The 22,395-nt window shown below is 43.3% G+C and overlaps 1 long non-coding RNA gene across 1 annotated transcript; it reads left to right on the top strand.

Annotated features, from left to right (window-relative positions):
- The first annotated feature begins 9,837 nt into the window (after positions 1-9,837).
- On the top strand, positions 9,838-10,891 carry LOC147355471 (uncharacterized). The gene is made up of 2 exons (XR_015144546.1): positions 9,838-10,078; positions 10,565-10,891. It is a non-coding gene; the product is annotated as an uncharacterized LOC147355471 (long non-coding RNA).
- The last annotated feature ends 11,504 nt before the right edge of the window (positions 10,892-22,395 follow it).

Raw genomic sequence — 22,395 nt, 5'->3', positions numbered from 1 at the left:
CCCTCCTACCATCTTTCTGGGGCTTCTCCTTTGCCCTTGGATGTGGGGTATTGCCAAAGTTGCTCCAGCACCACGCAGCTGCTGCTCCAGCACCGCGCAGCCACCACTCCAGCAGAGGCTAAAGCCTTTCTTCCATCCACGTGGGGCGGCTTGTTTAGAGAAGAGATGTCTAGTCTTTCCTGTTATATTGTTTCCTCTATTTCTTTGCATTGTTCACTTACAAAGGCTTTCTTGTCTCTCCTTGCTCTTCTCTGGAACTCTCCATCCATTCGGGTATATCTTTCCCTTTCTCCCTTTCTTTTTGCCTCTCTTCTTTTTTCAGCTATTTGTAAAGCCTCGGCAGACAATCACTTTGCCTTCTTGCATTTCTGTTTCTTTGGGGTGGTTTTGGTCACCACCTCCTGAACAGTGTTACAAACTTCTTTCCATAGTTCTTCAGACACTTTGTCTACCAGATCTATTCCCTTGAATCTGTTTATCACCTCCACTCTGTAATCATAATGGATTTTATTTAGGTCATACCTGAATGGTCTAGTGGTGGTTTTCCCTACTTTCTTCAATTTAAGCCTGAATTTTCCAGTAAGGAGCTCATGATGTTAGCCATGGTCAGCTCCAGGTCTTTTTGCTGACTGTATGGAGCTTCTTCATCTTTAGCTGCAAAGAATATAATCAATCTGATTTTGGTATTGACCATCTATCTGGTGATGTCCATGTGTAGAGTCATCTTGTGTTGTTGAAAGAGGGTGTTTGCTATGACCAGTGTATCCTCGTGGCAAAATTCTGTTAGCCTTTGCCCTGCTTCATTTTGTACTCCAAGGTCAAACTTGCCTGTTACTCCAGGTTATCTCTTGACTTCCTACTTTTGCATTTCAATCCCCTGTGATGAAAAGGGCATCTATTTTTTGTATTAGTTCTAGAAGGTCTTGTAGGTCTTCATAGAACCATCACCTTCAGCTTCTTTGGCATTAATGGTTGGGGCATAGACTTGGATTACTGTAGTGTTGAATGGTTTGCCTTGAAAATGAACTGAGATCTTTCTGTTGTTTTTGAAATTGCACCCAGATACTGCATTTCAGTGGCTTCCTTAGTGGCTCAGACTATAAAGAATCTGCCTGCAGTGCAGGAAACCCAGGTTCAATCCTGGGTTGGGAAGATCCCCAGGAGAAAGGAATGGCTCCCCACTGCAGTATTCTTGCCTGGAGAATTCATGAACAGAGGAGTCTGGTGGGCTACAGTCCATCACGTTGTAAAGAGTTGGACATGAATGAGTGACTAACACTCACTTTCACTGCATTTTGGGCTCTTTTGTTGACTATGAGGACCTCCTATTTGCTTTTAAAATACATTTCACAGGACTTAAAACAAAACAAAACAAAATCACCACCTTTAAACAATATTGGCTGAAGCAGCAACTTACGGTGAGCTATAGCCCAAACCAAGTATAGAGATAATTGTTTCCAATAATGCATCAGTACACCATTGTCTTTTTTATAATAAAAGAGGATAATTTATTTCTTAGCTAGACATGGGATTATCATCATTTAGGTACTTTTTGTAATGATGGTGATTCTTCAGCAAAATGATACTTTTTGCTGAATAAAAAATAAGCTGAATAAAAAATAAGCTGATCTTTCAAATGAATAAAGTTGAAGTTCTGTTTTTTTCATTCATTTAACAATTTCTAGATGGTTTGAGAAAATGTGGGTTAAACCCTAATGTTTTGGAGTCTGAGAGAAGTGGATTGGAATCCAAGATCTGCCATTTACCAGCTGTACAGCTTAGGGGCTCTCTAAGCCTCTGTTTCCACATCTGAAAAATACTGCCCAGGCTGAAAGCAGGGCTATTGTTGTTTAATGACTAAATTGTGTCTGACTCTTTGTGACCTCATGGACTGTAGCCCACCAGCCTCCTCTGTCCATGGAATTTCCCAGGCAATAAAACTGGAGTGGGTTGCCATTTCCTTCTTTGGGGGATCTTCCCAACCCAGGGATCAAACCCACATCTCCTGCATTGGCAGGCGGATTCTTTACTGCTGAGCCACCAGAGAAGCCCCAAAGGAAGAGCTGGGTTATCAGAAAATGTAAAAATAAAAAAGAAAACTCCTTTACATAATAATTCAAAGCATCTTCCTATTATGGGGATACTGATATAAACAATAAGATTAACTCCTATTTATTGAGTGTTTGTTATGTGCAGGCAACATTTAAGAGATTTATTTGCATTAACAACGTAATTCTCCTAATAGCTCTATTCAGTTCAGTTCAGTTCAGTACAGTCGCTCAGTCGTGTCTGGCTCTTTGCGACCCTATGCATCACAGCACGCCAGGCCTCCCTGTCCATCACCAACTCCCAGAGTTCACTCAAACTCATGTCCATCGAGTCGGTGATGCCATCCTGCCATCTCATCCTCTGTCGTCCCCTTCTCCTCCTAACCCCAATCCCGCCCAGCATCAGGGTCTTTTCCAGTGAGTCAGCTCTTCGCATGAGGTGGCCAAAGTACTGGAGTTTCAGCTTCAGCATCAGTCCTTCCAAAGAACACCCAGGACTGATCTTCTTTAGGATGGACTGGTTGGATCTCCTTGCAGTCCAAGGGACTCTCAAGAGTCTTCTCCAACACCACAGTTCAAAAGCATCAATTCTTTGGTGCTCAGCTTTCTTCACAGTCCAACTCTCACATCCATACATGACCACTGGAAAAACCATAGCCTTGACTAGATGGACCTTTGTTGGCAAAGTAATATCTCTGTTTTTTAATATGCTATCTAGGTTGGTCATAACTTTCCTTCCTAGGAGTAAGTATCTTTTAATTTCATGGCTGCAGTCACCATCTGTAGTGATTTTGGAGCCCCCCAAAATAAAGTCTGACACTGTTTCCACTGTTTCCCCATCTATTTGCCATGAAGTGATGGGACCAGATGCCATGATCTTAGTTTTCTGAATATTGAGCTTTATTAGGTGGGCCTTATTATTAATTAGGTACTAACATTAAGCCAGTTTTAAAGATATTGGTTAATTTATTCAATGAAATGAGTATTTGTTGAATGTGTGCATTTCTCAATAAAATAGGATCTGTTGATTCATTCATTAAAATTTTTATTGAGTATCTGCTATACCAGGCAGTGTGATAAATTCTCTGGCTATGTTGGTAAGCAAATTAGAGTCCACATAGGGGAGACAGATCATAGTTAAATAATCTCAAAAATGGGTAAATTGTTGCAAAGTAAACAGAATGTGGAGAAAGTAACTTGCTTCCCTGGGAGGATCTAACAAAGAAGTTTGCATCAGAGTTGGGGAGGTGACTTGGGCTGAGCTCTAAAGGATGTGCTGGAATTAAATCAAGTGAGGGAGAGAGCATAGAGTTGGTGTGTCCCAGGTGGAAGGAGCAGCCCTAGCAGAGGTCCTGTGGTGGAAGGAACTTGACTTGTGAGAAGCTTCTCACCCCAGTCTTAACTCATTTCCATTTATATTCCTCTGATCCTGGAAAGTCATAAGGATCAGGTCATTCCCCTGCCCCCTGCACTTGGCTAAGTTTTTAATTGATAGCTGACGTGCTTTGTGGGGAAGAGGAAAAGTATGCTGCAGCAGGTGGGGTCATGACCATGGCCCTCACTGTAGTTAGGAAACTCTTCTCTGGGGGCCTCGCCAGTCTTTCCATATCCCTAGAAGCTGGGAAATGAGACCCAAGTCAAAGTAGAGAAGAAATAACCATTTAAGATAAAACTGAAACATCAATATGGCAACCCATTGACCACCAGAGACGGAATTCTTTGAGGGAATTGTTGTCTCAACCTTTGCAGAACAGTTGCAGGACATGGTGTTCCATGGAACTGTCTTGACAGATGTCCTGGGATCTTATCACACCATATCAGGCTTGGGCAGGAGCACCTCACAATTGCTATTCCTCCCATGGTTGGTGAGTGTGTGTACCCATGCTAATGAATGAAGGTCTGCCAAGTGTTTTAAACCTCCTGAAACAAAATGGAATAGAAATGTGAGATTTTGTAATTGTGATTGTTATTGATACTCTGCTTCTCAGCAGAGCCAGAGCATATTCGTGTTAAATGCCCTGTGTGCTGCCAACAAGACCAGAGCAGGTGTTAGAATATTGCCAGCCACAAAGGCTTTTCTCAGCCTTGTGTGTGTGTTTGTGTGTGTGTATGTGTGGTATACATAGGGTGAACATTCAGCAAAGAGACAAGGGAGAATTATCTGATTTGTAAAAGAGCCCAGAGATTGCCTCTGGAGCCTGATTAATTGAGTAGTCTTTTCTCACTGAGGAATAAACATCCCTTCAGAATTTTGTTTTGTTGGTGTTTTGTACTCTTGCCATTCTAATAGGTGTGCATGGACTTCCCTGATGATTCAATGGTAAAGAAGCCTCCTGCCAACGCAGGAGACATGGGTTCAATCCTTGTGCCAGGAAGATCCCCTGGAGAAGGAAATGGCAATATACTCCAGTATTCTTGCCTAGAAATCCTATGGACAGAGAAGCCTAGTGGGCTACAGTCCATTGGGTCACAAAGCAGTCGAACATGTCTTAGTGACTAAACAATGACCACAATGATAGGTGTGTATAGGTACCTCATTGTCAGCCTATTTCTTTTTGACATGTCCTTGGTGACCTAATCCTCTCAGTTCACTCTGATCACTGTATCCACATGGGGGAAGCGCCACACTGGGGGATTGGGACTGTCCTCTTTCTGCTGGTCATTTCCACTGGTCTAGCTTGCTGTCCAAGGACTCTGTGCAGGGGGTGGAAGCCCTAACAGACCTTTCTGGTAATGAATTCCATCTTTATGCAGTGTTTTTGCTTTTGTTCCTCCTGAGGTTCAAGAGCTTCAAAATCCAGACTTATGTTAGTTTTTTTTTTACTGAAGATTTGTATATCACGCAGGGAGTGTAAAAATCAGACCCCCCATGCCACAGCGCATATATGCTTGAGGTTCCAATTTCTTACCAGAGACTTTTTTCCCCAGTAGGGGCCCCAGCTTGCAACCCTTTGGTCCACCTGACTTTTTCTTAACTGCAAACATTTCTGAGTGTGCTGCTGACAGCTTTTTACCACAGTGCTTACCTCTCTCTGCCTGAGAGCTCATCTTGCTGAGTTCTGGTAAAACCTGAAGTGCAGAGAAACTGACACCCTCAGAGCAACCTTCAACCATTGGGGAAGGCATGGAATTTGATGGATTAATGTCCCATCCCCATCCTCTGTGGGGTGATTCTGAGGTGTGTTCACCACACTCTCAGAGGCTCCCCAGCTGGACTGGGGAGTTTCCACTTTCCCTGTGTTAACTTGCTTATTATGCAACATTTATAGGTTTTTTTTTCTCTCACTTGCCTGTTGGGGTACAGCCAGACTCTGGATGTATTTGGAAAGGTATATTGCTGATGAATAAGATGTGGGATGTGATGATATGAGAGGAGTTGAGGATGACTCCAAGGTTTTTGGCTTTATCAGTTAAATGGATGGAGTTGCCATTTCCTGAGATGGGAGGGACTGTGGGAGGAACAGTTTGGGAGGGGGAATTGGAAGTTTGATATCAAACAGGTTAGGTCCAACATATTTATAAGCATCCAAATGAAGATGCCGAGTAGGCACTTCCTCACAGGACTGTGGGATTCAGGTGGGGAGGCCATGTAGCTCACAGAATAGGGAGGGAAACTGGCACATGGATAGGCCAATTGTTCCAGAGTCAAGAGAGTGCAGTGGGCTGTGGAAGCACACAGGAGGGGCCCAGACTTGTGTTGGGAAATGCTATTGGAGTCAGTGATTTTTAAGCTGTGACCTGAAGATCAAGGAGGACAAACCAAGTGGAAACAGAGGGAGAACATTGTTTAGGCAAACAGAACAGTTCACACCAGGGCCTGAGGGCAGGGAGAGTATGTTACCATTTTGGAACTAAAAGTAGGTCAAAATGTGTCTGACTCTTTGTGACCCCATGAACTGTAGTCTGCCAGGCTCCTCTGTACATGGGATTTCCCAGGCAAGAATACTGCGGTGGGTTGCCATTTCCTCCTCCAGGGGATCTTCCTGACCCAGGGATTGAACCCGTGTCTCTTGTGTTTCTTGCATTGCAGTGGATTCCTTACTGCTTGAGCCATTGGCGAAGCAAAAGTAGGTCAGTGTCACTCAAAGTAGACAGTGGTTGTGGGGAGGATAGAAAAGAAGTATGGAGCCATCAGGTCATGCAGTGCCCTGGAGGCCACCTGAAGAAGTTTGGATGATTTCAGGAGTGCACAAGGGTGTCACTGAAAAATTTTAAGCAGGGTGCTGATGTGTCCAGATTTAACAGATGCTTCTCCTCTGGAGAGACCTTCCCCTAGGAGCAATTTGAGCCAAGTCCTGTGAGCTCATCTCCCTTGGGCCACTTCGAGCCTGCCTTTTTGTCCATCCCCATCAACTCCATTTCCATTCTCATTAGGCATGTCACATCTAAGTAGGTCAGGTCAGGCAGAGAAGGTCCCTAGGGACTTTTCTTCCTATGTCCAGGCCTAGATTCAGGGTGGTGTAATGTGCATAGACAGGCTGGCTTCTTGTACTCAGCTGAGGGCACCAAGGGCAAAGCAGCCTGGGATGCATCCCAGGGCAGCCTAAACAGAGTAGGTTTCTCTTTCTGGTGAACCATAAGTTTTTTTCCCCAAAAAGCTTCAGGCTTTGGCAGGTTAAGATGGTTAAAATCTGATGCTCCAGTTTGGTGCTAATGGTGATTTTTACCCTAGGCAGCTTTCTCTATCACCAGATCATGCTAAATATTGCAGCATGTGTACATTTAAAATACATGTATATATCATTTGGGAGAAGATCCTTAGACAATTTTGCTGTGGCTTTTGCAAGTAGAATACATCTGGATATGGCAGATTGAGAGAGCAATTGACTCAGCCTCTGAAGACCTGCTTTATACTTGATCATCTGTAATTGACTGTATGTGTCCTGGGTCCCGTCAGTTGTCATATCTAAAGTTTAGTGTCACACCTTTTAAATTAATGGGTTAAAGTTGACAACTTAAATGAAATGTACACATTTCTCAAAGAATATGACATACCAAAATTAACAGAAGAAGAAATAGAAAATCTAAAAAGCCCTGTGTCTGTTTAAGGAATTGAATTCATAATTTAAAACCTCTGCTTGACTTCTCTCCACCACAACTATAGGCCTATTTTATCAAATATTTAAGGATAAAATCATGCCAAGATTACACAAACCCTTTCAGAAAATAATTGTTTCCAACTCATATCATTAGGCCAGCATAACTCTCACAAGAAAAGCTGATACAAAAAATAAAATAATAGACCAATATCTTTAACATAGACACAAAATCTCTTAAGATATTATGCATGTGTGTGCTCAGCGGTGTCCGACTCTTTCTGACCCTATGAAAACTGTAGCCTGCCAGGCTCTTTCCTCTGTCCGTGAAATTTTCTAAGCAAGAATACTAGAGTGAGTTACCATTTTCTCCTCCAGGTGTCTTCCCAACCCAGGGATCAAATCCAAGTCTCCTGCATTGCAGGCAGATTCTTTATCATTGAGCCACCAGGGAAGCCCTAACAAGATAGTATTAAGCAGAATTCAGCAATACATGAAAAGGTAGAGTTGAGGTCAGAACAATGAACACATTGCATCCCACTATCCCATACAAAGCCTGACAGATATCACAAATTGATCACTCTTTTTTTCTGGCTGAATCATTCTCAGCCTCTCTCTCTCCAGGCAGCCATTATCAATCAGTTAAAGTTGGCGTGTGAGAAGAAATCTATTTGACATCATTGAACAAAATGGATCTTAACAATAAAAAGTTGAGATGCTATAATTCTATCTTCCTATTAAAATTTTAGATCATTTTACAGGCAAGCATTTCCTGCAATGTGGGGTCATTTACTCCAGACCAGACATGGGAGAGCAGGAGTTCCTTATTGTGAGCAATTCACACAAAAGGAAGAAGCCATAAAATACTAAATTTCTATAAAGACTGTAACCTTGTTTGTCCTCATTTACTGCTGTAGCATCAGCCCCTAAGAACAAAGTCTGGTACATAGTATCATCCAGGACTGTTGAATGAATGAATGAGTAAATTCTTAGGGAAGCAGAAAAACAGCTCTATCTTTGTAGAGTTGTTACAGTTACTGCAATTTAATCAAGGATAACTAGCCACAAATGATGAAGCCAGGGACTGGGGTCCAAGCCACAGGCTGCAGTGCAAGGGTTGGGCATCTAGGTTTTGATAATTCTTATATTAATAACCTCACCCTCATCTTTCCTCTGAGTTGCAGACAGCTGCCTGTCTTGATATTTTCACCTGGCCACCTTGTGAAGACTTGTTAAGCTCACAGTCTACTATATGTCTCCCTGACCCCCTGCCCCCAAACCTGGTCCTTCTCCAGTGTTTCTGATCTTAGTGAACCTCATAACCATCCATCTGGCTTACAGGACACAAATGGAGAAGACAGCCTGAAAACCTCTGCCCTCTTGACATCTCATTTCCTAATAATCTCACAAATATATGCACTCTTCTCTGTCTTTCTCACCGCCACTCTGGTCTGAGCTTCCATCACCTCTCACCTGAAAGGTGGTAACACTCAGCTGATCCATCTCCTTACATACTTCACATTATGCCATTCTCCACACTGTGGCTTGAATGACCTGTTCAAAATGCAAAGTATATTATTGACTCCTTCCTTAAAACTAGGTGACTTCTCATTGCCTGTAAGAGCAAAACCAAATGCTCTAGACTGGTCTACAAAACCCTGGTTATCCTGACCCTGTCATCCTCCTAGCATGCTTCATACACCACGCACACTTTACCTTCTATATGTTGATCTCACTGATCTTTTAGTTCCCCTGACACAGCAGGTTCCTTCCCACTTCTCTGCCTACAACTCTTTTCTCCTTCTCCTTATCTATTGATTCCTACACACCCCTCAGGGTTTTTGACACTTCCATGGGAAAAACTTCCCTAACCTTCCCCCTCTATCCCTTCCCCGACAATGCACAAGATGACAAATAATTATCCAGCCCCCAGATCAATAGTGCTGAGCTTAAGAAGTTCCTTCCTAAGTTTAAGATTTGGGGATTTATTGTTATTGCAGTTTAACAAGTCTTTTCCTCACTTACACAATGAATGATTGAAATCTATGACTCATTTTACTTCTCCCCTCTCGCAGGATCTCTGTATTTTCCTTAAAGGTAGGACCTTAGAGAAGGTAGTAAAGGAATTATAAATGAATTGAATAAATGAAGTAACTACAAGTAACTCCATGAGGAGCCAGTGCATTTTCTATGTGGAAATAAAGAAGTAGAGGAAACTACAAAGTTCACGTGCAGAGTTATATAACTGCTAAGAGTAGAGGTTGCCGTAGTTGGTCATGGTCCACTAGTCAAATCAGGCCCTTTGCCTGTTTGTGTAAATAAAGTTTTATTGGAACAAACCCATGCCCACTTGCTTATGTATCATCCATGGCTGTTTTGGTACTACAAGGACAGACATAAGTAGTTGCAACAGAGACAGGATGGCTCACAAAGCCCAAAACATTTACTATCTGACATTTTACAGGACAAGTTTGCTGATTCCTTTTAAGAGCATTGGTTTGAGTCCCAGCTCCAAGCTACTAGCTGTGTGACCTTGAGAAAGTCATATTACCTCTCTGAGTTTTAATTTTCTCAGCAACCAAATGGAAAGAGTAACACAACTTTCCTCATATGGTTGTTTAAGGATTTAATGAGGTCAAATGCTTTGCACATTGCCTGGCACATAGAATATGATTAATAAATCATAGCTATTATTAACAAGTTAGTACTATAAATCATGAATAACAATAATAAAATAAACCATCTTTTGTGTCTTGGGCAGAAGTAGATATTTTCCTGGAGCCTGACAGTAAGTTTTCTTCCTTTGTCACACTGGATGCTCTGGCAGTCCATAAGGAAACGTGTTTATCTTGAAAGCACCTGGCAGAGACAGCATGGATGGGGCTGAGCTGGTAGAAAGACCCCATTTCTCAAACACAGCTTTCTACATGGAATTATTCAAAGGGAAACCTTATCAAGCAAGCCTTCCATCTTGGTGTCATCCATCTTCTAAAGGTAATTCAATAGCCCTTGGTAGCTGATGATTTATGGGATGGATGGCCACGGGGAGGTTGCTCTTTGTATTACAGCCTGTTTTTATCAATGGCCAGCAACCCACTGGCTGGAGCTGGGAACAACAGGCTCTTTGTTTAATCCTGTTAACCCAGGCATTGTCTGCAGCCAGCTCCAGGCCAACAGAGTGCCGCTGGCCACGTGGGCAGATGAAGAACTTGGATCATTCTGAGTTAAGAGTGCGGGTTAGTAAAGCAGAACTGTTATGTCCTACAAAAGTAAATCTCTGTCTACTACACAAAGCTGCTTTAAGTATCTGTCAAACCATGTTCAATACCTCAGTCAGGATAATCCTCTGGAGAAGGGAATGTCAACCTACTGCAGTATTTTTGCCTGGGAAGTCCTGTGGACAGAGAAGACTGTCAGGCTACAGTCCATGGGGTTGCAAAGAGTTGGACATGATTGAGCGACTAAAACTTTCACTTTCAGATCTCATCTGGTCGATGCTGTGGTCCTGGGAGAGAGACATTGCCATCCTTACTTCACAGATGAGATGCTGAAGCTGGGAGATGGTTCCTGATCTTGTACCTAGATTAAGAAGGCCAAGGCAAGCACTCCTATATTAATGAGATGCACGTGTCCCTGGGGCTGTCTCTGACAAACTGGTCTTGGCTCTTTTCTCTTTGCTACCTTATTCTGAACATGCCACTATAATGTTCATATGGGTAGGACCTTGTTTTCTCATTTATAATCACATTCCCAGAACCAGGCCTAACATGTAGTAGGTGTTTATTAAATTATGTTTTAAAGAATGAATGGTGCCCAGGCATTTGCATATGTTATTTCCTTTTCCTGAAACACTTTTCCCATCCTCTTATGTAGCTAGTCCCTGCTTGTCTTAAAGGTCACAATTCAGATGTCATCTTGTGTCAGTTGATGTCCAAATCAGGAAATAGAAGTCATAGGAATTAATTTGACTGAGAGAATTTAATAGGGAGTTAGTTAAGCACTTACTGGAAGATGGAAAAATGAAAAGAGAACATTGAGGTCACAGAGATAGTAACTGCAGTGGATTAGTCATTCACTGCTGTGTGACAAATTACTCCATAATTCAGTAGCTTAAAACAGCCTGGTGATCCAGTGGTTAAGAATCTGCCTGCCAGTGCAGGGGACATGGGTTTGACCCCTTGTCTGGGAAGATTCCAGATGCCACAGGGAAACTAAGCCCATGTACTGCAGTTACTGAAGCCTGCTCACTCTAGAGCTCATGCTCTGCAACAAGAGAAGCCGCTGCAATGAGAACCCATGCACCACAACTAGAGAGTAGTCCCTACTCACTGAGACTAGAGAAAGCCTGCACATAGCAGCAAAGACCAAGGGCAGGAAAAACAAACAACCAACCACTTCTTGTCTCATATTTTCTGTGGGTCAGGAACCTGGGCATGGCTTAGCTGGATCTTCTCCATCTGTGTTTCCCATAACAACGTAAAGGTGGCAGCTGAGGCTGGAGTCTCATCTGAAGGCTTGTCTGAGAGGGGATCTGCTTTTAAGCTCGCTTGGGTAGCTGTTGGAAGGATTCAGTTCTCCGTGGACTGTTGGACTGATGCCCTCAGTTTATCACCATCTGTTCACCAGAGGCCTCTCTCAGTTCCTCACAATGTGGGCCTCCATAAGGCAGCTCACAACATGGCAGCTGACTTCATCAGACTGAGGAAGCAAGAGAAAATATCTTTGACAGAGGCCACAGCCTTATTATTTAATCTCTGCAATTTTGACCTCCCATCATCTTTGCTGTTTTTTAGTAGAAGCAAGTCAGCAAGTCCATCCTGCACGCCAGGGGAGGGATGGCACAAGGGCACAAATATCAGGGGGCATGGGTCATGGGGGGCCATGTCTGAGGCTGCCTCTGACAGGCAGAAAGAAGCTAATTCTTAAAGGGAAGAGGCCAGGTTTCAGAATCTAGATGCTCGGAGAAGGGTCCCCATGGCGCTGGTACATTGGAAGGGGTGACTCTGGCCAGCTGATACTGGTGACTGATGGGGTGCAATGAAGCTGTTTCTGAGAATGTGAGAGTAAACACCTGGGCACAGGAGCTGACTGCTGTTTCTGGAACCAACTGGCACTGCCCAGGATCAGGGGAGAACCATTGACACTGATGGGAACAGGATGCAGACTGGAAGGAACAGTCCCTTCAGCCCTTCTTAAGGGTTGAATTGTACTCCCCCCAACACATGCGCACACACACACACATTCAAATTCATATGGTGAAGTCCTAGTCCCTAATACCTCAGAATGGGAACTCATTTGGGAATAGGGTCATTGCAGATGTAATTAGTTAAGATGATACCAGGGTGGATTGTGTGCGTACTCAGTCGCCCAGTCATGTCCGACTCTTTTGCAACCCTGTGGACTGTAGCCCACCAGGTTTCTTTGTCCATGGGATTTTCCAGGCAAGAATACTAGAGTAGATTGTGCTCCTCCAAGGAATCTGCCTAACCCAGGGATCGAACCTGCGTCTCCTTCATGGCAGGCAGATTCTTTTCCACTGAGCCACTGGAGAAGACCCCATGCTGGTATAGAGCATAGTGGTGCAAAACAACTGGTGATCTTATTAAAAATTTGGATGCACACACAGTCCAGGAGAACATGAAGGCAGAGATTGGAGTGATGCTTCCAGCCAAGGGATATTAACAGTTGCTAGCAAAACACCAGACGCTAGAGGAAAGGCATGGAACAGATTCTCTCAGCTCTCAGAAGGAACCCATACTGCTGACACCTTGATCTTGGACTTCTAGCCTCCAGGACTGTGAGATAATACATTTCAGTTTCCTAAGCCACCTAGTTTGTGGCACTTTGCTATGGCACTCCTAGAAAACAAATACAGCCTCCTTCAGCCTGTGGTCTCCTCTGGCTTATATCTTACAAGGATGCAGCTTCTGGGGATTTATTTAGTTACAGCTCAGCTTCTCCGCAGAGATGATGGAGGGTGCGTATGAAGTTGGGTGATAAGAACATAATGGGTGGCATATCCTTTGGGGGGAAACCCTTCAGTGACACCACCACAGAGACCCTGGCTCATCTCTTCCCTTCTTGTGTGTCCTCTCAGCTCTCTGTACAATCTCCTGTCACAGCACTTACTGTTCTCTTGTCATAATTGATTATGTGTGTCTTCCCCTAGATTTTGAACTTGATGGGGGCAGGTGCTCTGTCCCTTTTTCTCTACTGTGTCACCTATGCCAATATAGACAGCTATCGTTTTATACATATCATCTAACTTAATCTTTGTAATAGCCCTGCAGTGCAGATATTTTTATCTCTGTTTTACTTACGAGAATACTTGGATGTCAACGAGATCAAATGACTTGCCCAAGGTCGTACAGCTGGCAAGTTGGCAGAGCCAGGGTTGAACCTCCTTTCTCTTATCCTCTTCTACTTTCTCCCCCAGTTTTTAGAGCTGCCATGTATTAAAGATTTACAATATGCCGGGAACTATTCTGTCTGCATATCTTTATCTCTATATTTATATTAGCTCCATTATCATCTAATCCTTATTTCATAGAGTAAGCAGTGCTGTTGGAGAGCTGGAAACCAAACTGAATATTCCAGTTAAATCCAATCCCTCTGTGCAGCCAGACAGCTGAAAAATCAGCCAGTGTCCCTGCACTTAGAGCGGATTAATAGATTGTTGATACATCTAATGGTTTGTTTAATTGATGGCTTCTGCCACTATTAGGGGAGATTTTAGAGGGGTTTTTATGATTATAAGACCCACATCAATTAGCCTTGAAAACAAGAATGTAAATACAAAATGTTATTCTGTTGCCACATAAAATAAGCACCTATACTCATAGCCAATGCTTTAAGAATTTATTCAGCAAATATTTGAGCATGTACTACGTGTTTGGCACTGTTCTCACAGCTGTGCAGGATATAAAAAGTATAAGATGCAATCCTGTCCCTAGGGACTTTGCAGTGTAGTTAAGGAGAGGAGATATGCACATGAGATGTTAATTAACAAAACAAGGCCATCTAGAGTAAATAGCAAATTAATGGAATGGACAATAGGAAAACGGTGCTTATGGGAATTCAGAGGAGGGAGTTATCATGATGATAGTAATGAAGAAATTTGCTGCCATTTTACTAAGCATTTACCATGTTCCAGGCAGAGTGCTGTTTGTGTGCACTAGCATTTTACTGATGAGGAGACTGAGGCTTAGAGAAGTCGAATGACTTGCAAAAAAGTGATGGAGTGAGAATTTGATCCTGGGTCATCTCACCCAGAAATGAGCTCTTCCTGCCATTCTGTGTTCTGAGAGTGGATTGTACTCTGTGTGTCCACAGAAATCAGTGACTACTGGGGGCTGGGGAAGCTCATATAAGTGTTAGAGTTGATGACCTTTAAACTGGGCTTTGAAGCATGACTAGGAGTTCAGTACTTGGAGAAAAAGAGAAGACATTCCAGGTAGAAGGAACAGCCTATGCAAAGCATGTAGGTATGTTTCTTATTTGTTTCCCTCTGCCTCTAGCTCTGCCCACCATACACCCCGTTTTTTAGAGATGGCCGATATAAGTCATCCTCACTCTCTTTTGCTCTTTCTTTCAGGAAAGGGTTTAGAATTTCACATTATTTCCCCTTTGACTCTGCTGGCACGGAGGCCTGATTTTTTGGAAGAGAGAAGCCTCTGTGTTTCTAGAGTTGACCCAGATCTTGTCGATTATTTTCAGCATCTGGAAGAGATGGTGGTGGGACATCCTCTCTCCCCTTGATGCACATAACTATTAAAAATGCTACGAACATTTTGTCGAGTGAACAATTCTTGGGAGAACCAAAATGCTTATTGCCAATTTAAAAAAGCCATTCTGAGAGAAAACTAAAATAGATGGAAATCAATTGAATTTTCTACCCTAGGAGATCTTGAGTAATGAAACCCACATAATTGACCAGTATTTTCAGAGGAGGACGGTATGAGAGGTGCAAAGGTAGTAGAAGGAAGGTCGAGGAGCTCCAAAGAACATGTAGGGGAGCAAACAACTGTTCTGCAGAAAGAGAAGTGCACCCACCTGCCCCCGCCGGTTCCTTCTGAGAGGCCAAGGGAAACATGTTAGGGATGCCACACATGACAACCTCTCAGAGCTTTAGTTTTCCCATCTGTGAAATGGGTGTCATGATACTGAAACTTTGTGGTCCTCAAAGATAAGCTACATGAAGCTCTTCCCAGGCTGTCTGGAGTCTAGTAGGAGTTCAGAACTGTTAGTTATTATTAACAACAGTATTGCATTAGAGGGTAAAGTACAAAGTTGATATCTTAGGTTGGGTTCCCTGGGGTTCTCATTGTATGTGATAGATTGAGCTCTCAGAAGCAGGGAGAGTTGGGGAGGCAGGAAAGTGCAGAATAAGGAAGTAAACAAGGATGTAGTCTGAGCTGGAGACTAGCCCACAAAGCGATCCCACAAGGAACTCTGGAGCATGAACTGTGCTGCAGGATTGATCCACCTTGAGACAAGGGGTTGAGCCTTTTCTAATTCCAGGTCAGTTAGTCATTGGATACAGGATGTCTTTGAGGGGGGATGTGCCCAAAGTGGCTTTCTGAATGGAGTAACTCCTGTTTGAGAGCAGTTCTCCCCCAAGGCAGATGTGAGTATCGTAACCAGTACCCACAGCATCTGGGGGATGGATGCATTGAGCCTGTAAAGTGTGTCAGAATTGGATGCACCAGTGAAGTTCATTTCAATGGCCTGGATGAAGGATGCAGAATGGAAACTAAACAAAGTAAGTGTGTCAAGCCTGTTTTTATGTAGCATGAGAGTGAATATCTTGACAAAAACATGCAGGGAAGACCCACCCTGGTGTAACTCAGGGTATTTCCAACTGATTCCTAATAGAGAGCTTGCCAACTTTCAGAATCCCAACTTCCTCCAAGAGTCTGTCTTACTATTCTACTATTCAAGGAGGGAATGCTTGCTCTTCTCATCTTGTGAGTGTTGAGAGTAAACTGATCAGATGACGGTGCCTTTAGGGCAGAAATTATGTCTTGTCTCTCTTTGTATCCGTGTAATGGCAAGTATGGTTTCTTATATACAGTTGGTACTCAGCAAGTGTGGTTAAATGAAGAGCATCTCCCCCAAACATTTTCAGGGATCTCAAACTTCTGACTTTTGGGAGGTGATTAAAGAAAGTACCTTCAGCTATGAATGCGTCTCATTCTTGCATCTAAAATCCCCACCCTTTCTGACATTGAAAAAACTGGATTGGCACACTAACAACTGATAATTTAACATAATTGGCTTGAGAAACCATGTGTTGACCAAATGCATTTATGAATTGAGTAATGCTTTTGAATAGATAGATCTATAGAGATTTGAAGTAATTGTAAATACTAGGGATGAGACATTGGCAAATATGGTCTGATAATTGGCAAATACATTGCAATACCTCTACAGCCCTCTAGGAGGCAGGAGCTCACAAGTTGTAACCCACTACGCTGGTTAAACTGCTGCTAAATCGCTTCAGTCGTGTCCGACTCTGTGTGACCCCATAGACGGCAGCCCACCAGGCTCCCCCGTCCCTGGGATTCTCCAGGCAAGAACACTGGAGTGGGTTGCCATTTCCTTCTCCAGTGCATGGAAGTGAAAAGTGAAAGTGAAGTCGCTCAGTCGTGTCCGACTCTTTGAGACCCCATGGACTGCAGCCTACCAGGCTCCTCCATCCATGGGATTTTCCAGGCAAGAGTACTGGAGTGGGGTGCCATTGCCTTCTCCGCCGGTTAAACTAGGTCTTTGCTATTCCATCTTTGCAGTATGACTCATTGTGGGATTCTGTTCCCACCGCTGTACCTTTGATCTGGCTGTGTCCTCCACTTGGAATGCCTTTTCAAATCTTCCTCAAGCTCTAGGTTTACAAAGCCCATCTATCTTTAAAGTCTCAGCCCAAATATCAACTCTTTTGAAGTCTTTCTTGATTTCAACCAAATGAGAGGATTTCTCACCCTTCTTGCTGAGTTACCATAGAACTTTATTGGTATTGCTTTCATATATAGCTGTGAGTGCCTGATTTAGAGATTTCATGAACTACTAACATTTGAAAAGGGATGGGGAGGGATGTCTGACATAGATTTGGCAACTTTTGACTTTGCCAAAAAGACCTTGAAACACTCAAATCTTATCACCACCATTATTTCATAAAAGAAACTTGAACACAAAAAGAGAAAAAGGGGAGGAAGGACTTTGTTTCAAAATAAGGAATCATTCTAACAATGAAATAAATCTAGTTCTATGAAAAATTCACACAAGGATGGTTCTTATTTATCTCTTGTTTCTAAGTCCTAGTAAAGAATTCATCACAGATAAGCCCTTGGTCTAGAAAGGGACCTTTGGAAGCTATGTTTTCTAATTTTCCATGTCTTCCCCCATCACCACTTCTCATAGGCTGGATTGGATTTTTGCCCACTAACTCAACACCAAAGGTACTCATGTAGCCTTCAAGGAAGACATTGTCCATCCAGTGTAGGAAGAAGAAGGTACTATGTTCTTGATTTGTAATAACATGGTAGGGTAGCTCAGTCGTTAAAGAATCTGGCTGCAATGCAGGAGAACCGGGTTCAACTCCTGTGTTGGGAAGATCCCCTGGAGAAGGAAATGGCAACCCACTCCAGTATTCTTGCCTGGAGAATCCCATGGACAGAGGAGCCTGGTGGGCTATACTCCGTGGGGTCATAAGAGTTGGACACAACTTACCGACTAAATCACCACTACAGTAGGAGCTCAATTAATATGTGACAAATCTCTACAGATCCTGAAATCTATGAGGTTGACTTTTTGTTTTGGTTCTGGGAGCTTTCTCTGTTGAACATGAGCCCTGCCATTCTTGGCTTTATGTTCCAAAGTACAAGTGTTCCTTCAAGCAACAGCAAGACACAATGGAGACCAAAGGCAGCCAGACTCTGGGTCCCTTCCAGTCATGGAACAAAGGAAGGTTTTATGGCTCACCCTAAGCTGCTTTGAATCACTGTTCTTTTTAGAGCCTTGGGAGAACTGGGCCAAAGACAAGCAGCATCTTCCTGGGTCAAGGCACAAGTCACAGACACCCCAGGAATCTGTGGGGCAGAGCTGTCCCAAGGAGGCTGAATGCCTAGTGCACAAACTCTCTGTGGAATAATGAATTCTCGTTTGATCATCTGCTGTGCAAATCACTGACGATGGGGAGTTAATCATGCATAGGAGATGAATCCTTTCTCTGAGTTAATGAGCACAATGCTCAGAGCAGCATCTGTTTACCCCTCTACTCTCAAATCTCTGGCAGTTTGCACAATTAATTGTATCTGTTGTATCTGTTGAGCTCTCTTTGTTTCAAAGCATTAGGGGAAACAGCCCCAGTTCTCCCCAAAACACATATACCACTGGGTGGTGGATAAAGAAACTCTACTCAGCTCCTTTACCCACTTAAAAATTATGTTCTAAGAATCAAAAGGTATATACAAGTGTGTGTATGTGTCTGTGTGTGTGTGTGTATAGAGAGAGGGGGGAGAAAGAGAGGAAAAGATGAAGCAGTGGGAAGAGAAAGAAGGGAGGAGGGAGAGAAAAGAAGAAAAAGGAAGAGAATGTGGAAGAAAAAATAATTTTGACTCCTGTGTCATGTATCAGACAGTGTACCAGGTGCTTCCCTTATGGAGTCTTGTTTCCTCTATATAATACAATTACAGACAGAGGTATTATTGTCCTCATTTTACAGAGGAGAATACTGAGGTTCAGAGAGGTCAAGTCACTTGCCCAAGTCACCCAGCTAGGAAGTGGCTGGGGAGGGATTTGAGCTCATGCTTTTCTGACTCTAAGACTTAAGCCTTAGCTGACCTGCTACACTTTCGGTGGAAACCTCACTCACCTTCAAGTTTTCATCCTAAGGCCCCTCCCCTGATCCCTCTTGGACAACCAGCAGGTAGAAGCTCTGAAGCTAAGCTGCCTGTGCCCATCTCAGCAGGACTACTTGGGAGCATCTGCATCTTTCACTTGTCTAAGCTTCTGTGTCCTCCCTTATCAACTGGGAACAGTCACAGTGCCTTCATGTATGGTTTTGTGATGATAAAATGAGATGCTATATATAGAGAAAGCACAGAGCTCTGTATCAGTCATATTCTCATTATTATCCCTTATTATTATCACTTACTATGTGCCAGGTACTTTCCTAAACGTGTTATATACAGTATGCATCTCTAAGTCACACAGTCACCCCAGAAAGTAGATATTGATTAACCAATAATCAGTTTATCGTTTAGCAAATATTTACTGAGCATCTACTATGTGCAGGCACATCTTGGTGCTAGGGCTGAAGTCTAAAAGAAAGGTGGACAAGTAATACTTATATAATTAAATATAAGGATTCTAAGGGGGACTGCATGCTGCTATAAGGGCCCATAGTGAGGGGAGGAAGACCTGATCTATTTTTGGAGAAGGGGGAGGTATTCAGAGATGTCTTTTTGAAGAAAGTGACATTTCAGCTGAGCTCAGAAGGTTAACTAGAAGGAAATCAAGTCAAGGAAAATTATGAGGGTAAAACATTCAGAGCAGTGAATGAGACTGTGCTATTCTTATTTAACCAGGATCTTTTATATTTTAATCCAAAGTGAAAGTGAAGTCGCTCACTCGTGTCTGACTCTTCACGACCCCATGGACTGCAGCCTACCAGGCTCCTCCATCCATGGGATTTTCCAGGCAAGAGTACTGGGGTGGGTTGCCATTGCCTTCTCCGTTTAATCCAAAGGAATGAGCAAATATGGGCTACTTTCAGATTCGTGGCAGACTATTGGTGCTGAAGGAAGGGGGAAGTTTGACATTGGAGTATATCCTATTTAGATTGCCTGGAATATTTCCATGCAAATGACTATTGATGTCCTCAGTTAATTTTACTCAATAAATATTCTGTTCTCACCAGACCCTAGAAAGTCAAATCTGGAAGGAAACCTTGATGTCATCTGGGGCTCAGAATTTGCAAAAATGTTACACTTAGGGTGATAGCTGTTATTGACTGGTGGTGTCTGCTTATAGTTCTCTGTTGGGAAGAGACCTCATTAGTGACAAATAGCAGTGAATAGATTAGTGATGTCTGCTTCAGGCATAGAACTAGGGATTGATGGCAGATTTGTGAGTAGGCATCAAAACAGCTATGCACAGTTGGCATCAGAACTCCTCTTAGAAAACTGTCTTTGTCTTGGAATGTATTTTTATAGGCTCTTAAAGGACTTCACTTTCACTTTTCACTTTCATGATTGGAGAATGAAATGGCAACTCACTCCAGTGTTCTTGCCTGGAGAATCCCAGGGACAGAGGAGCCTGTTGGGCTGCCATCTATGGGGTCACACAGAGTCAGACACGACTGACGTGACTTAGCAGCAGCAGCAGCAAAGGTATTGAAGATAGGCCCAGAGGAACATAAACTGAGAGGAACAAAACAGAGAGGACTAAATTGCTATGGATAATTAATAAGAATTCAAGGTCATGGAAGAGCAGAGAAGAGAGAGGATGACAGGAGCTTACAGGGGAAGAGAGGCTACACACACTGGGTAATTGAACCTCAGAGAGAAAGGTAGATAACATAGGAACTTCATGATGACAGAGTGGCCAAAGATTTCAAAGACCAAGATATTGTGTTTTCTATTTTAAGTAGTTTGTTGACCCAAAGTGACAGTACACGTCTCTCTTACACATGGACCCTTGTGTTGGTTGTGTTGGTGGCATTTCGGGGTAATAAAGGAATAGGTGGAGTATCCATTGTGAGAAGCTGGAATAAGGGAAGATGAGAGAACACATGGGATGCTGAACTGATGATCCATAAACTGAACCAAACTCAGCAAAATGGAGAACTCGGAGATGGAGAAATACACCCTCCACGCCAGCCCCAAATATCCCAGATCACTTGGGAAGGACGCTCGGTCTGTTGCTGCATATGGGAAAGGGTTTGGGCTAGTTTCTCTTGGATTTCAAAGAATGAGATAGCTCAAGTTGATGTATGTGAGATATAAAGCTATCTGTTTCCCTGTTCTAGTTTATCCTTCTAATTTTACAGATGGGGAAACTGAGGCCCCTGTAGGGAGAAGAATCCTAATGGAGTTCTCATTTGATGGCTGCCCAATGAGCCTGTCTCTCTGAGACTGTGGTGGGGACATTAGGCAAGGGTAATGAACCAGCCACCTCTGTCTGCTTTCATCCTTGGTCTGCAGTACTCAGCTCAGTCTTCACAAAATATTACAGACTCTCAGACCCACTTTTATTTTTAAAGGGAAAATCATCACAACTTAAATGAAGGCTGTTTAGTCATATGAAGATGTGTGTGTGTGTATGTGTTGGTGTGTTTGGGCAGCTTATGGATGTAGTTGGAAATCTGGATCTGACCTGAAGAGAAAGAGAAAGGAAAAGGTTTTACTTGGTTCTGTCTCCTGCTTTGAGCTTCCACTGTATCCCCTCCTCCCCGGAGTGGTCCTTTCAGAATACCCTGAAACTCAGGTCTTGTCCATAAACAGTGGGTGGTCACTTAGCTAATAGTAACCTATAGAGGACAAAAACCAGGCTTTCCTGGTGACTCAGACAGTAGAGGGTCTGCCTGCAATGTGGGAGACCCAGGTTCAATCCCTGGGTTGAGAAGATACCCTGGAGGAGGAAATGGCAACCTACTCCTGTATTCTTGCCTGGGAAATCCCATGGACAGAGGAACCTGATGGGCTACAGTCCATAGGATTGAAAAGAGACAGGACTGAGTGACTTAACACTTAACAGGGAAGACAAAAGGGCTACCCAGTGAACTCTACTGGCCTCCCTCCAATGCCTACCATTTTCACTGCCCTTCCATCTCACACTTTTGGATGAAGCATGGATATGCAAACGTCTTTGCTAAGTGGGTGTGAGCTCCACAGGAGCCACCAGTGCCCTCAGAAGAATTTACTAGTGATAACCCCTCAAAATGTACTACCCAAATATTTCTGTGGGGACATTGCCATTTAACTCTCATCATGCTGCTGCTGCTGCTAAGTTGCTTCAGTCATGTCCGACTCCGTGCGACCCCATAGACGGTAGCTCACCAGGCTCCCCAGTCCCTGGGATTCTCTAGGCAAGAACACTGGAGTTGCCATTTCCTTCTCCAATACATGAAAGTGAGAAGTGAAAGTGAAGTCGCTCAGTCGTGTCCGACTTTTAGCGACCCCATGGACTTCAGCCCACCAGGCTCCTCCATCCATGGGATTTTCCAGGCAGGAGTACTGGAGTGGGGTGCCATTGCCTTCTCCAGACTCTCATCATACTTCTGTATCAAGGATAACAGATGGTGCCCCCATTTT

This window comes from Bos grunniens, chromosome 17, assembly GCF_055505025.1.
Source record: "Bos grunniens cultivar Pamir isolate PY7600 chromosome 17, Bosgru_T2T1.0, whole genome shotgun sequence".
NCBI classification, from domain to species: domain Eukaryota; kingdom Metazoa; phylum Chordata; class Mammalia; order Artiodactyla; family Bovidae; genus Bos; species Bos grunniens.
Note: the sequence above shows the minus strand (reverse complement) of the source record. Positions and strands in the feature narration are given on the sequence as shown.